The sequence below is a fragment of the Tribolium castaneum genome, chromosome 6 (genome assembly GCF_031307605.1).
Source record: "Tribolium castaneum strain GA2 chromosome 6, icTriCast1.1, whole genome shotgun sequence".
NCBI lineage: Eukaryota > Metazoa > Arthropoda > Insecta > Coleoptera > Tenebrionidae > Tribolium > Tribolium castaneum.
The window spans coordinates 2,298,912-2,312,849 of NC_087399.1; the positions used below are offsets into that span (position 1 = coordinate 2,298,912).

At 30.7% G+C, this 13,938-nt stretch overlaps 1 protein-coding gene across 3 annotated transcripts in view; it reads left to right on the plus strand.

Annotated features, from left to right (window-relative positions):
* Positions 1–13,938, plus strand: part of Pgant9 (Polypeptide N-Acetylgalactosaminyltransferase 9) — a 97,133-nt gene that overhangs the window by 32,104 nt on the left and 51,091 nt on the right. For 2 of the 3 annotated variants that reach the window (XM_064357266.1, XM_064357265.1), the window contains exon 3: positions 10,531–10,566. The gene's annotated coding sequence lies outside the window, so the exon portion shown is untranslated. Of the gene's footprint in view, positions 1–10,007; positions 10,364–10,530; positions 10,567–13,938 lie in introns of those variants that run through there. The other variant, XM_965305.4, reaches the window with a different exon arrangement.

Below are 13,938 nucleotides of genomic sequence, written 5' to 3' on the forward strand. Positions count from 1 at the left end.
GATTGTATTAGAACGTGTGAGGATAAAATAAGGAATAATGAAGAAATTATAGAGAAGAAAATCTTCACAAAATGGAGACGAAAACTGAAGAATTTAATATTTTGTATACATTGAAAACTGAAGAAACTGAAAGTAGAAATGGGAAGAAATGGTAATTGTGATGAAATTAAAGATTAAAATTACTGGAATGGAAGAAATAATAAAAAATGAAGTATGTTTAAGGCTAGCAACGAAAGAAATGAAAACAATTTTAAATTTTCGTAAAAATGAAGAAAATAAAATAGCAAATTGGGCGGATTCTATTTTCGGGGGTTTAAATTTTTTGATTTTTTGTGAGTAAATTGCAGCAAAATTTACCTTTGTTTTCGAAGGTTTTAAGAAAAAAAGCGAAAAGAATGAAGAATTTGAGAAGATATTGAAGAAAAGTCTAAATTTTAGTTAAATTTTATTCTAAAATTTGGTTTACTTACTGTTTGTGAAATTAAAAAAGAAATAGTTACTGGCGAATTAGAAGAATTATTGAAGATGGAAAGGAAGATAGGTAGATTTATAGAGATGAAATTAATTGTTTTCAATATTTTTACATTTAATAAGCAAAAAGTGTGAGAACGAAGAAAGTAAAAACAATGGAAAAAATTTAAAAAGCGAAAGTGTGGCTCGTATTAATTTCATACTTTACAACAATGAGCAAAATTGTCCTGAAATGCTAAATGAATACCTTGTCTTTTCGTAAAATTCAAGAAGAAAAGCGAAAAGAATGAAGTGTTAGGTTTAGACTTTTTTAGAAGAAATGATGATAATATAATAATAATTGAGAAAAGTCTGATAACTCGGTTGTCTTACTTATAGTTTCTTAAATAAAAAATGAAATTATCGGCAAATTATTAAAAATGGATAAGAAAAAATAGATTGTATTAGAACGTGTGAGGATAAAATAAGGAATAATGAAGAAATTATAGAGAAGAAAATCTTCACAAAATGGAGACGAAAACTGAAGAATTTAATATTTTGTATACATTGAAAACTGAAGAAACTGAAAGTAGAAATGGGAAGAAATGGTAATTGTGATGAAATTAAAGATTAAAATTACTGGAATGGAAGAAATAATAAAAAATGAAGTATGTTTAAGGCTAGCAACGAAAGAAATGAAAACAATTTTAAATTTTCGTAAAAATGAAGAAAATAAAATAGCAAATTGGGCGGATTCTATTTTCGGGGGTTTAAATTTTTTGATTTTTTGTGAGTAAATTGCAGCAAAATTTACCTTTGTTTTCGAAGGTTTTAAGAAAAAAAGCGAAAAGAATGAAGAATTTGAGAAGATATTGAAGAAAAGTCTAAATTTTAGTTAAATTTTATTCTAAAATTTGGTTTACTTACTGTTTGTGAAATTAAAAAAGAAATAGTTACTGGCGAATTAGAAGAATTATTGAAGATGGAAAGGAAGATAGGTAGATTTATAGAGATGAAATTAATTGTTTTCAATATTTTTACATTTAATAAGCAAAAAGTGTGAGAACGAAGAAAGTAAAAACAATGGAAAAAATTTAAAAAGCGAAAGTGTGGCTCGTATTAATTTCATACTTTACAACAATGAGCAAAATTGTCCTGAAATGCTAAATGAATACCTTGTCTTTTCGTAAAATTCAAGAAGAAAAGCGAAAAGAATGAAGTGTTAGGTTTAGACTTTTTTAGAAGAAATGATGATAATATAATAATAATTGAGAAAAGTCTGATAACTCGGTTGTCTTACTTATAGTTTCTTAAATAAAAAATGAAATTATCGGCAAATTATTAAAAATGGATAAGAAAAAATAGATTGTATTAGAACGTGTGAGGATAAAATAAGGAATAATGAAGAAATTATAGAGAAGAAAATCTTCACAAAATGGAGACGAAAACTGAAGAATTTAATATTTTGTATACATTGAAAACTGAAGAAACTGAAAGTAGAAATGGGAAGAAATGGTAATTGTGATGAAATTAAAGATTAAAATTACTGAAATGGAAGAAATAATAAAAAATGAAGTATGTTTAAGGCTAGCAACGGAAGAAATGAAAACAATTTTAAATTTTCGTAAAAATGAAGAAAATAAAAAGGCAAATTAGGCGGATTCTATTTTCGGGGGTTTACATTTTTTGATTTTTTGTGAGTAAATTGAAGCAAAATTCACTTTTGTTTTCGAAGGTTTCAAGAAGAAAAGCGAAAAGAATGAAGAATTTGAGAAGATATTGAAGAAAAGTCTAAATTTTAGTTAAATTTTATTCTAAAATTTGGTTTACTTACTGTTTGTGAAATTAAAAAAGAAATAGTTACTGGCGAATTAGAAGAATTATTGAAGATGGAAAGGAAGATAGGTAGATTCATAAACAGATAGATTGTCTATACATTAAAAAGTCAAGAAATTTAAAGCCGAAAAAATCGTAAATGTAATGAAACCTTAAGTCAAAGTGACTGAAACGGAAGAATTAATAATAAATGAAGGGTCTTTAAAGATGGTAAAGTAAAAAATAAAAATAATTTCAAATTTTCGTAAAATTGAGGAAATCAAAAAGTGAATTCAAGAAGCGATTTTAATTTAATAAAAATGAAGAAAAAGTGTAAAAGTTTGAAATAAATATAAAAATGTTAATGGATTAGCTTTTTTGGATTCTATTTTTAGAGGTTTATGTTTTTTGTGTGACTTAATTTGTGCTAATTGGAGCAAAATTTTTGTCGCTTGTTAACACTGAATAAATAAGACGAAAACAAAATTGGGAAAAAACAACTTAAAAAACTACTTATGTTTTCGAAAGTTTTAAGAAGAAAAGTGAAAAGCATGAAGAATCTTAAAACTATCATAATGAAGAAAAGTCAGGTGTAGTTTAGAATTTTTTAGAATAAATGCTACGAGCAATAATTGTAGAAATATCTGAAAAGTCGGATTACTTATTTACTGTCTCTAAATTAAAAAAAATAATTATTACATGTAAAACAATTACATACCTGAGGATTTAAGTCAAAAACTGCGTTAAATTAATGTTTAAATAAAAAAGTGACGGATATTTGTAGATAATTCTATAAACTATGGAAACTATAGAATGAACATAAATACGAAATATTCGTGAAATATTCAGTTTATTATTTTTTTTGTTGACATGTATTGGATCTGTTTAATTTTTTTTGGCGAATTGGGGCAAAATCTGTGGCAATTATTTAATTTTTTTTATTTTACGAGCGAAAGTAAGGGAAAACATAAAGTAGCAATGCACAAAGACAGTGCCTGGGACCCGCCTCGAAATTAGCAGTTAAACGGATTCGCTAAATTTCATTTAATGGTTAAGAAAATTGCTCCGCTCCCAAATACCCAACTTTGGCATAAAATTAGCTTCTTTTCCCGTAAAGAATAGTCACAATTAGCCATTGAATTGCCGCATTAACTATTTTTACCCGTAATAGTAGTCGATGGAGGTCAGTAGCGGTTTTTCCTGCGTTTAAGCCATTAAGGTCGACGTTAACACTGTTAAAACGTCAATGAAAATTTCCAATCGAACCCAAATTGGTTTTGGCCATCGCATCACTAATTAAAATTGCCAAACATCTGCTTTGAATCAATTTCGAATTTTTGCCACTGTTGAAATATGGGGGTTTGAAGACGCATTTTCGGGGCAATTATCCCAGGAACAAAGGGTGTAAGAAGCCAAGTTTAAAAGCTGTGCAAATGGGAGGTAATTACGGAATGTTGGAAGTGGGAAAATGCTTGTAAGGAGGGTAATAATAATTTAAGGTGGAGCACTAATTATTTTTATTACAATTAATTACAAAGCGGGTCAAATGTCGCCGAATGTTCCGTAACTCTTGCACACGAGGACACCAACATAGTTTTCTCTTGACTCACTTGGAATTACAAAATTGAATTAAATTATCAAAATTTAAATTCCCGAATCAAGGTGAAATGTGGGTGGATGGCTGAGAAATTAATTCCTTCGTAATTAAGCAAAAATCGGCCCCCGTTTTATTTTGCCCTCAAGTTCGCAATAATTCAAGCTTGTCGCTCTCCTATCCGAAAGCTATTAATTGTTAACGAGCATTTGTCAAACTTAATCAGCAGATGTCGAACATTTATCCACTTGATTTATGTCAGATGTTTCTAAGGGCCGTTTGATTTATTGCAAGTAATTATTGTTGACCAAAGTCTGCAAACACTCTTTGTTTGCTTGGAGAGCGTTTAAATGCAAAGCTCTGACACGTATTGCAACAATTAGGAAGAATTTTGTCATTACAGAGTGAAAGCCGACGGAATAAAATTGACATTTACGACTTGCATCATCAAATAATTGATAAGAGTTTACGGCGAGTTTCGAGCACGTTTTTCTGAAAGTTTCGAATATGTGTAATTCCAGAAATTGGGAATAAAAGTGAGTTTTAAATTAAATTTGGAAAGGTGGCGATGGCAGGCGCCAGCTGAGTGATTGACTGTTACGTACTGTCACAAAGTTGGAATTAAAAAATTTGCTTCATAAATAAAATTAAACCATCACAACTTTAGTTAGCTGAAACTTAGTTAGTCTAGTCTGCAAAGATTGATTTTTCTCTCGCAATTGTCCGGAAGCCTCCTTAAATCCTCCCTTCCTTTGCAATCGCCTTATTAATCATATTTCCGTCCTCGTCGATGCAAATTCGAACGGAAGTTGCGCCATTTTCTGCTCCTTCCGGACTGCTAAACCCGCTTAATTTTTAATTAAGAATAACAAATCCGATATCCGTGTTATCATTTTTTCTCCTTCACCACCCAACGATTTTTCCGCACTTCCACTTCATCGTTTCGCTTTTTTATTTCAAGGAGGTATTCGGAAGTAAAATTACCGTTGGGGGCGCCACTGAGCTAGGTCGAAAACAGTAACCATAAATGGCGGGAAAATGTTTATTCGGATATTTTGAGCGTTGTACGAATTTTGGGGCTTCACAATTATTGCATTGCCTATGCGGAATAATTATTGCATCTTTGATGCAAGAAACTTATGTTGACAAATGAGAGATGACGAGGAAAACACGAATAACGAATGACTGTTTGGTTCACTTTCTTTATTGGAAAATTATTACAAAGACATTGAAAAGCCTACCTTTTGGCATAATTTACGTTTAAATGTATCAGCAGTTGTTAATCTTTATTGTAGTTTTGTAGATTTACCGCAGCATTTTATGATTTTTTCATTAATTAATTTTATCATTTCAACAATTCATTAAATGTCAGTTAAATGTGGCATTACGGAAATTTCTTTACTGTTTTCGACATAGTTCAAAAGTCATCACCAGAGGGCGTCTAGTTAATTTTATTTCCGAATTGCAAGTCTTTGTGCTACCTTCAAATGCAAACGAAAAGTTAATTTGGTCGTCAATTTTTGAATCTTAAGCGGAAGACAAATAATTGACAAAATAATGACTTGAAAAAGTTCAAGCTCAAAAGAAATCACAAGAAAAGAATGAGCAGTTTAAGAAAACAAAAAAATTAAAAATTAAGGTCTTAAAGGCATGTGGAAAGGAAGGAAAAATAGGCACCCACTAAGCACAGAGACGTTGATTTAACGTTTTTTTAACGTTACAACAGTTGATGTAACGTTATACGTTGAAATTTACAACGTTGATATTTGGTCGTATGATTACGTTTTCTTAACGTTTATGTTACGTAGTTTAAAAACCATTTTTATTCTCCTTACCAATTTTTAACGTTCAAAGTACGTCTTAACTTGAAGTTGTATTTATGTAAAAAGATAAAGGAACTTTAACGTTAGTAATAAACGTATTTATAAACGTTTGTTTTAAACGTATGATTAACGTTCCAAAAAACTGAATTTAGAATATATAGAAATATTAATTAATCATTTATTAATCATCAATAATAAAAAAAATCTGAAAAAGCAGTTAAATACAGCCTTTGAAAATAATGATATAGATTTTTAGGGAAATAGGAAAAAGTGCAGTTCTGTTCTACAACTGTCTTTTGATATGACATTTTATAATAGTATAAAATTATCTAAATAAAAACAGCCTTAATAAAATGTTGCTTGTTGACGTTGATTATTGGTTTTATATTTTCTATAATTTTACGTTATATTTTTGCGTTACAAAGTCGTTAAAATAGGTACTAAAAAAAAAACGTTTATGTTTTACGTCACAAAAAACGTTATTTTTTGTGTTGATAAAAATAACGTTTTCACAACGTTACAAATAACGTTATTTCCGTGGACTTCTAGCAACCAAATAATTTTTTTCTTTACGTTATTTTTACGTTAGTGTGCTTTCTGGAAGGCGGCACGACCCATGAATAATTTATCCTTCCACTTCATCGTTCTTTTTTTTTTTTCTTGTACGAATCGAGGAGGTATTTGATTTCACCGAAGGATTTGCAAGATCTTTTGTGCAATTTGCGCTTATTCTACCTTCAAATGCAATAATCTCGCTGGCGAAACGGACGGATCGTTGCAACAAAAAATGCTTTGCTCATTTGATTATCGCAAATGTTGCGCAAATTTCAACAATGAAATGCCAAGATGCTGCAAATGCCGAACTAATTGACATTCACCACTGTTGTTAACAACAATTAATTCGACTTCCTTAACTTTCTGCAATTCTATTATTTCATTTTTTAATATTTTTACAATAAATAATAATCTGCCATTTTTAACGTAACATGGTGTGAAAAAATCGGAGGAATCGCCACGAAGGCGAATTTATCCAAGTGCTAGACTAATCGCATTTCTGGAACATTTACTACACGAGTAAAAACCGCCCTGAATACTAATCGAACGCGGGACAAAGACGAAACAATAGCGGGCGTAAATCAGCCGTTTAATCCCATCACCAGATGGTACTTTTTCCGGGTAAAAGGGGCCAAATTATGAGGGAGTTAACCGAAAAAAAAGTACGGTAATTAGCGAGTTGTGGTGTATGAGAGCACTCACGCGTCAAGTCGCTTGGTTTAATTTAATTGGGTGCTCGGAGGGAGGAAAAAATTCCTGCTTGTGAGTATCGATGGATAATAATCCGCTTTATTCGCATATAATAACAGGCTGGAGCCGGAACCGGCAATTAACTCCCAAACTAACATCAAATATTGTAACAGTGGACAGCGTATTGACCCTTCCGCCATACATACGCACGGCGTAAATTGCGTTTCGTGGAAACTTGTGTTGAGAGATATGAAATTATCGGGAGATTAGTCTCCGAGGAACAAGACTTGGCTCATTATTGTGTAAATTGTCTGGAATTGGAAGTTTTTCCTTTATTACGACTGTTGTTGGTCTAATTTCACTCCGACGTGTATAATCAAGTTTGTTTTTATCGCAGTCGTGTCATTAGTTCACATGGTTTCTAAGTGGTTCAATGGCAAAAGACCGGTTAGAAGAATTTTCAACTATGTGCTAAACTATACCGCTTTTTAATGCGTATTATTAAGCCAATTAAATTAAAGAATTTCTCTAATTAATTTCGCGTTTCGATTGTCGTTACAAAATGCCAAGAATCATAAATGGATTTTTACAGACGACTAATCCGAGTGGGAATTTTTAATGGACTTTCAGTGTCACCAACCGGATAAAAAATAGCCCGTTGGTTGTTTTCTACTTTTGACTCATTATCGGTGCTTAAGACAATGCGGCCATCTAATGAGCGGCGTTCTTTATCAAAAAATCGGGTTGGCGACACTGAAAAACCAAAAACTGATTTTTTGTCTTTATTTTAATTTAATAAATCGATTAGTTAATATAAATTTTTATGGTGAAACCTAACAGTTTTTTTTTAATTTGATAACTAATTCTGAATATAATTTGAAATGTCAGGTGATTTACGTAAGATGATGAGCCTGACACATAGATGAAATGCAACACACAATACAATTTCAATCGCCTAGTACAGTCTATCGAAATGAAAATGACGCGTCAGGTACTTGTTTACGAATAAAAATTACAAAATAAGACGAAAAAGTAATGTTATTGAACATTTAAGCCTAAAATTTCGGTTTTTTTTCGATATTTTGCTAAAAAATACCGAAAAATCACCAATTTAAATCCAAAACTATGTGATTTTGAGTACGTTTTTTAGTAAAATTTTGTTAAAAACAGACAGAAAAGTTTCTTTATTATGCTAAAATGGGTGGTATTTTAGCCTTTTTCGAGTCAAGTTTTTTTTAATTTATCCAAAATTGGATGAAAAAATACCGAATTAAATCGAAATCTGATTTTTTTAAGTGGGGATTAATTTATTTAGCAAGAACTTGTGAAAACGCGTCTAAAAATTGCAAAATAAATGGAAACTGATGTTGGTTTCACTCGATATGAGCGAAATTTCGTCAAAATAACCCGAAAAACAGCATTTGGTTGAAAATCACGTTTTTTTGAGTTAAAATTGTATGTTTAGAGATATGTTTATGTTAAAATAAACTAAAAAATCACCGAATTAAGTTGAAAGTTTTATAGTTTTTATCTTTTATTTCAACGGACGTATGTTGAAATATATAGAATTTTGTTCAAACCAAGCTAAAGAATCAACAAAATTAGACCGAAATATTTTGTAATTTTTGCTTTTTTTAGTGGTGTATTTTATTATGTTTTTTCTCTCGAATTGTTATTTTGTCAAAACTTGCTTTCATACCTGAAACTTATTTATTTTGTAAGATTTCATCAAAAAAGACATTTTAAAAACAAAAAAATAAAATAAAACTGATCTTACTTTGCCTGTTTCTCTCGATTTAGCTTTGCTGTCAAACAAGTGCTGAAAATTGTCAAAATTTGTTCGAAAAAAGACTTATTCTTTTTTTCAATCTGTGAAAATTGTCAAGAATAAGCCAAAAATAATAATTATTTTAACTTTGTTCGTTTATTCGGAAGTAAAATTACCGTTGAGGGCGCCACTGAGCTAGGTCGAAAACAGTAACCATAAATGGCGGGAAAATGTTTATTCGGATATTTTGAGCGTTGTACGAATTTTAGGGCTTCACAATGATTACATTGCCTATGCGGAATGATTATTGCATCTTTGATGCAAGAAACTTATGTTGATAAATGAGAGATGACGAGGAAAACACGAATAACGAATGACTGTTTGGTTCACTTTCTTTATTGGAAAATTATTACAAAGACATTGAAAAGCCTACCTTTTGGCATAATTTACGTTTAAATGTATCAGCAGTTGTTAATCTTTATTGTAGTTTTGTAGATTTACCGCAGCATTTCATGATTTTTTCAGTGGAAAATTCTAACCTAAAATTCATAACACTTCACTAATTTATTGGTTTCTTGAGCCAAACTTTGTGTTCGCTGTGATCCATTACTGATAATCTTTAATTAGACAACTGTTTGATAACACTTTGTAATCAAAATTTAAATATTTTTCACTTTTTATCCACTTTCAAGTTCCAACAATAAACACTTTATACCACGAAAAACTACAGAACCAAAGTCAACGTTAGGATTTACCACCACGTACTTTTAAAGTAATTCTTTCTATTGTAAGTAATTAACACTATACACGCAAAATTGTTGAACAATTCATTAAATGTCAGTTAAATGTGGCATTACGAAAATTTCTTTACTGTTTTCGACATAGTTCAAAAGTCATCACCAGAGGGCGTTTAGTTAATTTTATTTCCGAATTCCAAATTTGTAAATTATTTTATTGTAACCAACAATTTCAAAAAAATCGCAATCATTTAAAAGGTTGATAAGCGAAATGTCCCTGATGATTTCTGAGAGGCGTTGGTTGCGGTTAAGGGATCTAGTAGGCGTTCGTTTGTGGACGCGTCATTTTCAGTTTGGGTGACTGTACACGTTGTGAAAAATTTGTATTTTATAATAAACGCTCTGTATGTAATCCGAGTAAATCCAAGAATGTTTTTGGAGTGGAGTGGGATTATTTTGCAAATTGCTTGTCGTTCCCTCCATCGATCCTCTCACTGCCTCCTGATCGTCTTCAGGGGTCGTCCTCTCCTATATGGTAGGAAAAACGTCGCTTCTAATCCAGTCCGAGTGGAAACTGATCCGAGTTAACTGCATCCGTAATCCACTCCCTCTTCCGTAGTGTGCGTTCTTGTTTCGCGTTGCTTAACATTTATCGCGTCTTGTGCTAGATTACTCCATCCATCCACTTACTCATCGCCAGTGTTTCTTCCTTTTTTTGCTCGCACTCGATCGACTTTCGAGAGGAAATCGATGGGCGAACGTGACGCGAACAATTACCGTAAATAATGCAATTATTCGCGAATTTACGACCAAATCTAACTTTTGCGATGATCTCTTCAAGACGTTTCAATCAAGGACGGATGTAGCGAAGCGGCAATTAAATTTGCGTTTTATTAAGAAAATGGGAATTTCGCCAGTTATTTATTAATGTGTGAGTTTGAATTCTTTCCACACTTTCTCAATTACTTTCTTCGAAAAAATTACTACATTATGCTCATTCGAGTTGTGAAAGATTTTTACGCGAAGTTCGGAAACTTTGTAAGCATTTTCGTAATTAAATCGACCGTTTTGTCATCACAGTGTTTATTTTGTTTCCAGATTGTGTGGCTACTATTCGGACCTCAACTTTAAGAGGTGAGTCAAGCTTATTTTTACTTGTTTATAATTTACACAAAACTACAAATTTTATATTTATAAATATTTCCTCATTGATTTGTTTATTTGTGCTCGAGTAGAATTTTTTTCCCAATATTGGACGAATTGCTGGCAATTTAATCCAGTGTTTCATTATTTTTTGTTAAAATTATTTTCCATTATTTTTTATTCAAAAATAGTGAATTAGCTAATACTTCTCAGCTTCTCACCCGGAACTGTATTACGCAAATGGTCAGTGAATAAACAGGTATTTCTTGTTATTTTGCAGTTTTCGAGTTCGTTTTTCTGTAAGTAAGCAATTATCTTGCGAAATTTCGTCAAAAATTTTTTTACGTTGAAAACTGTATTATTTGTTGAATATTTCGAGCATTTAAACAAATTTTTCAAAGAGAAAAGCAATTTTTTCTTAAAATTTCTTAAAGATAAATTTAAAAAATACTGTATTTTAAAATAGTGTTATTTAAAAATTAGCTAAAAACTCAGTTTTTTTGCAAAATTTTTCTAAATTGTATTCAACAATTTATAAAATTGGCTGAAAATTACATTATTTCCCTCTTTTCGATCATTTTAGCAGCTTTTGCTTTCAGAAAACAAGCATTTTTATTCGTAAAAGCTTTCAAAAATAAGAAAAATATTGTAAACAATGTCAAAATTATGTATTTTCTAAACAGGGTCGATAAAGTTAAAATTATTTTTTGCAGTTTTTGAGTCTTGTACCATATTTTAAATAGACAAGCAAATAATTCTTTTCGAATTTCAATAAAAGTAAGTAAAAAAATCGATTTTTTTAAGGGCGTTTTTCAACGTGAAACATATTTTTTTCCGTAATTTTTCAAAAAGAAGCCTCAAAATCACTAATTAATTATTTTGAAAAATAGTGAAATGTTCATTAGCGTTATTTTGCAGTTTTCGATTATTTTAGCAGGTTTTGCTTTCAAAAATACAAGCAATTATTTCGAGAAATTTCTTAAAAAATAATAAAAAAATTAATAAATTGTGTCAAAAACTTAAGTTTTTTTGTGAAATTTTGCGAGTCTACAATCAATTGTGCAGTTTTAAATTATTTTGTCACATTTTGATTTTGCGAAATTTTGTCCAAATTGAACCTAAAAATGATATTTTTTTCTGAATTTTTTTAAAAATAAACTCAAAAATTACGAAATTATTTGAAAACGGTATAATTTTTGTTTTGTACGCACGTTTTTTGAACTAAAAGGACTTCTTTTTGCAATTTATTTTTTTTTAAATTGGGTTCAAAAATCTATAAAATTGGCCAAAAATAACATTATTTTGATGTTTTCGGACGTTTTAGCAGATTTTAACTTTAGAAACACAAGCATTTTTATTCGTGAAGGTTTTCAAAAATATTAAAAAAATCACTAAATTATGTCCAAAATTGTGTAATTTTTTTGACATTTTCAAAACTGGGTCGATAATTTGTGCCGCAGACAAGGTTATTTTGCACTTTTTAAGTCTTTTATCATGTTTTTGAGTAGACAAGCATACAATTATTTTATAGTTTCGTCAAAAATAAGTCAAAAAACCAGTTTTAAGTTAGTTTTTAACATGAAACACATTGTTTTGTAAAGAAAAAATCACTAAATTATTTTGAAGAATAGTGAAATTTTTCTTTTTCTAAGCGTCATTTTTTTAAGTCGAGTCCACTGCAAGCAATTATTTCAAAAAATTTCTCAAAAATTAAAAAAGTGCTAAATTATGTCAAAATGTCAGTCAAAAATTTAAGTTTTTTGTGAATTTTTGCCAAACCAAGTTAAAAAAATCAATAGTGCAGTTTGCCTTTTACTTTTATTTTGCAAAATTTCGTCAAAAATAAGCCAAAAAATCACCAATTTCTACCGAAGACGGTATTACTTTTACATTTTTCTAGGTTTTGGGTTAACTTTTGCAGATTTTGGGTGCTAAAGCACCTTTTTTTTGGGGAAATTTTACAAAACTAAAAATTACTATACTGGACCGAAAGTAATATCGATTATTTCGTCAGTTAATGCAAAATTTTAGGGTACAAATTGATTATCTCGAAATTGTGTTTATTTAAATCGAACAAACGGTTATTTCTTGGCTAATCTTATCACAAGTTGTTTTTTCCGGAAATATTGATAAGTGCAAAGTTTTAATTTCAAGCTACATTTCCTTACTAATTTTCGAAATTTGAAAAATTGCTTTTGCCAACCGAGATTATACGAAGAAATGAGACTAGTGATTATGTCATAATTAATATACATAACCACATTTTTGCCTTGGGCTCGTGACAAGTCACCTGTCACATCCACGTGACCGCGCGGTAAATTTAAATAACCCCGGCCATCTGCGATTGTGCTTATGACGTGTTAATTTAAATACTTTTAGCAGAGTTGGTTATTCAGGTCAGTCTCAAAGCGTCGTTATTCTTCGTGTCGGCTTGTAATTTGGTGTCGATAGGGTCGTAAATCATCCCTTGAAGCATAAATCATTCTTCTAGTTCCGGCCTCTTTTCTTCGCCGCGCAAATCGTTCTCATTGTCCGTCCAAATAACCCAATTGTAATAAATTGATTAATTGGGCATTGTGCGTGCGTCCGCTATGTAAATTCCCGAAAATGGGCCTCACTTCACGGTCAAACTCTGGATATTTATTTGGCACACGAAGTGCGATAATTTACGATTTTCTCTAATCGAGTTAATGGCGGGGTAAATCGCGTCGTCGATTCAATAAAACAAAGGGTCCGTTTGAAATGAAAATCGTGACAAATCGGTGAAGAGAAGGGCCGATTAATTCGGGGGCGGAGAAACACCTCGGCTTGTGAATAATCGAACGGGAGAGAGAGAGTTAGTTCATTTTCTCCGAGTTATTACTTGATGACTTTTTCGTCGTTTTGCGACAAGAAGGCTAATCGAAATTTTCACAAACAACGGAGGTTATCTCAAATCAAGGTCGGGAGTGTTGTTGCTCTCAGTGGAAAAGTAAAAGTGCGATGAACAGCAAACGCCGCAATTTGATCGAAAAACGAAAGGTCTTATGTAATGCAGCGACAAATCAACACATTTATTTTACTGCTCTGAAGTCGTCCTTTAAATAAATTATTCGTGCTTGTTTTCAGTTTTTCATAATTTTTTTTAATTTCTAGTTTCTCAAAATTATTTTTTTTGTGTTTTTATCTATTTAAATGTTCTTTATTTTAACTTTTTTTACTTTATTAATTTTTTTATGATTGTTTTTAATTTGTTTTTTTTATTTCTTTTATACTTATCATAAAAATAGTAAACAAAAATATCAGTTGACATTAAAGCAATAAAAATAAAAATGGCGTTAATTTTCAGAAACCAGTATGACGTCACAAATTTTATCATGGTGT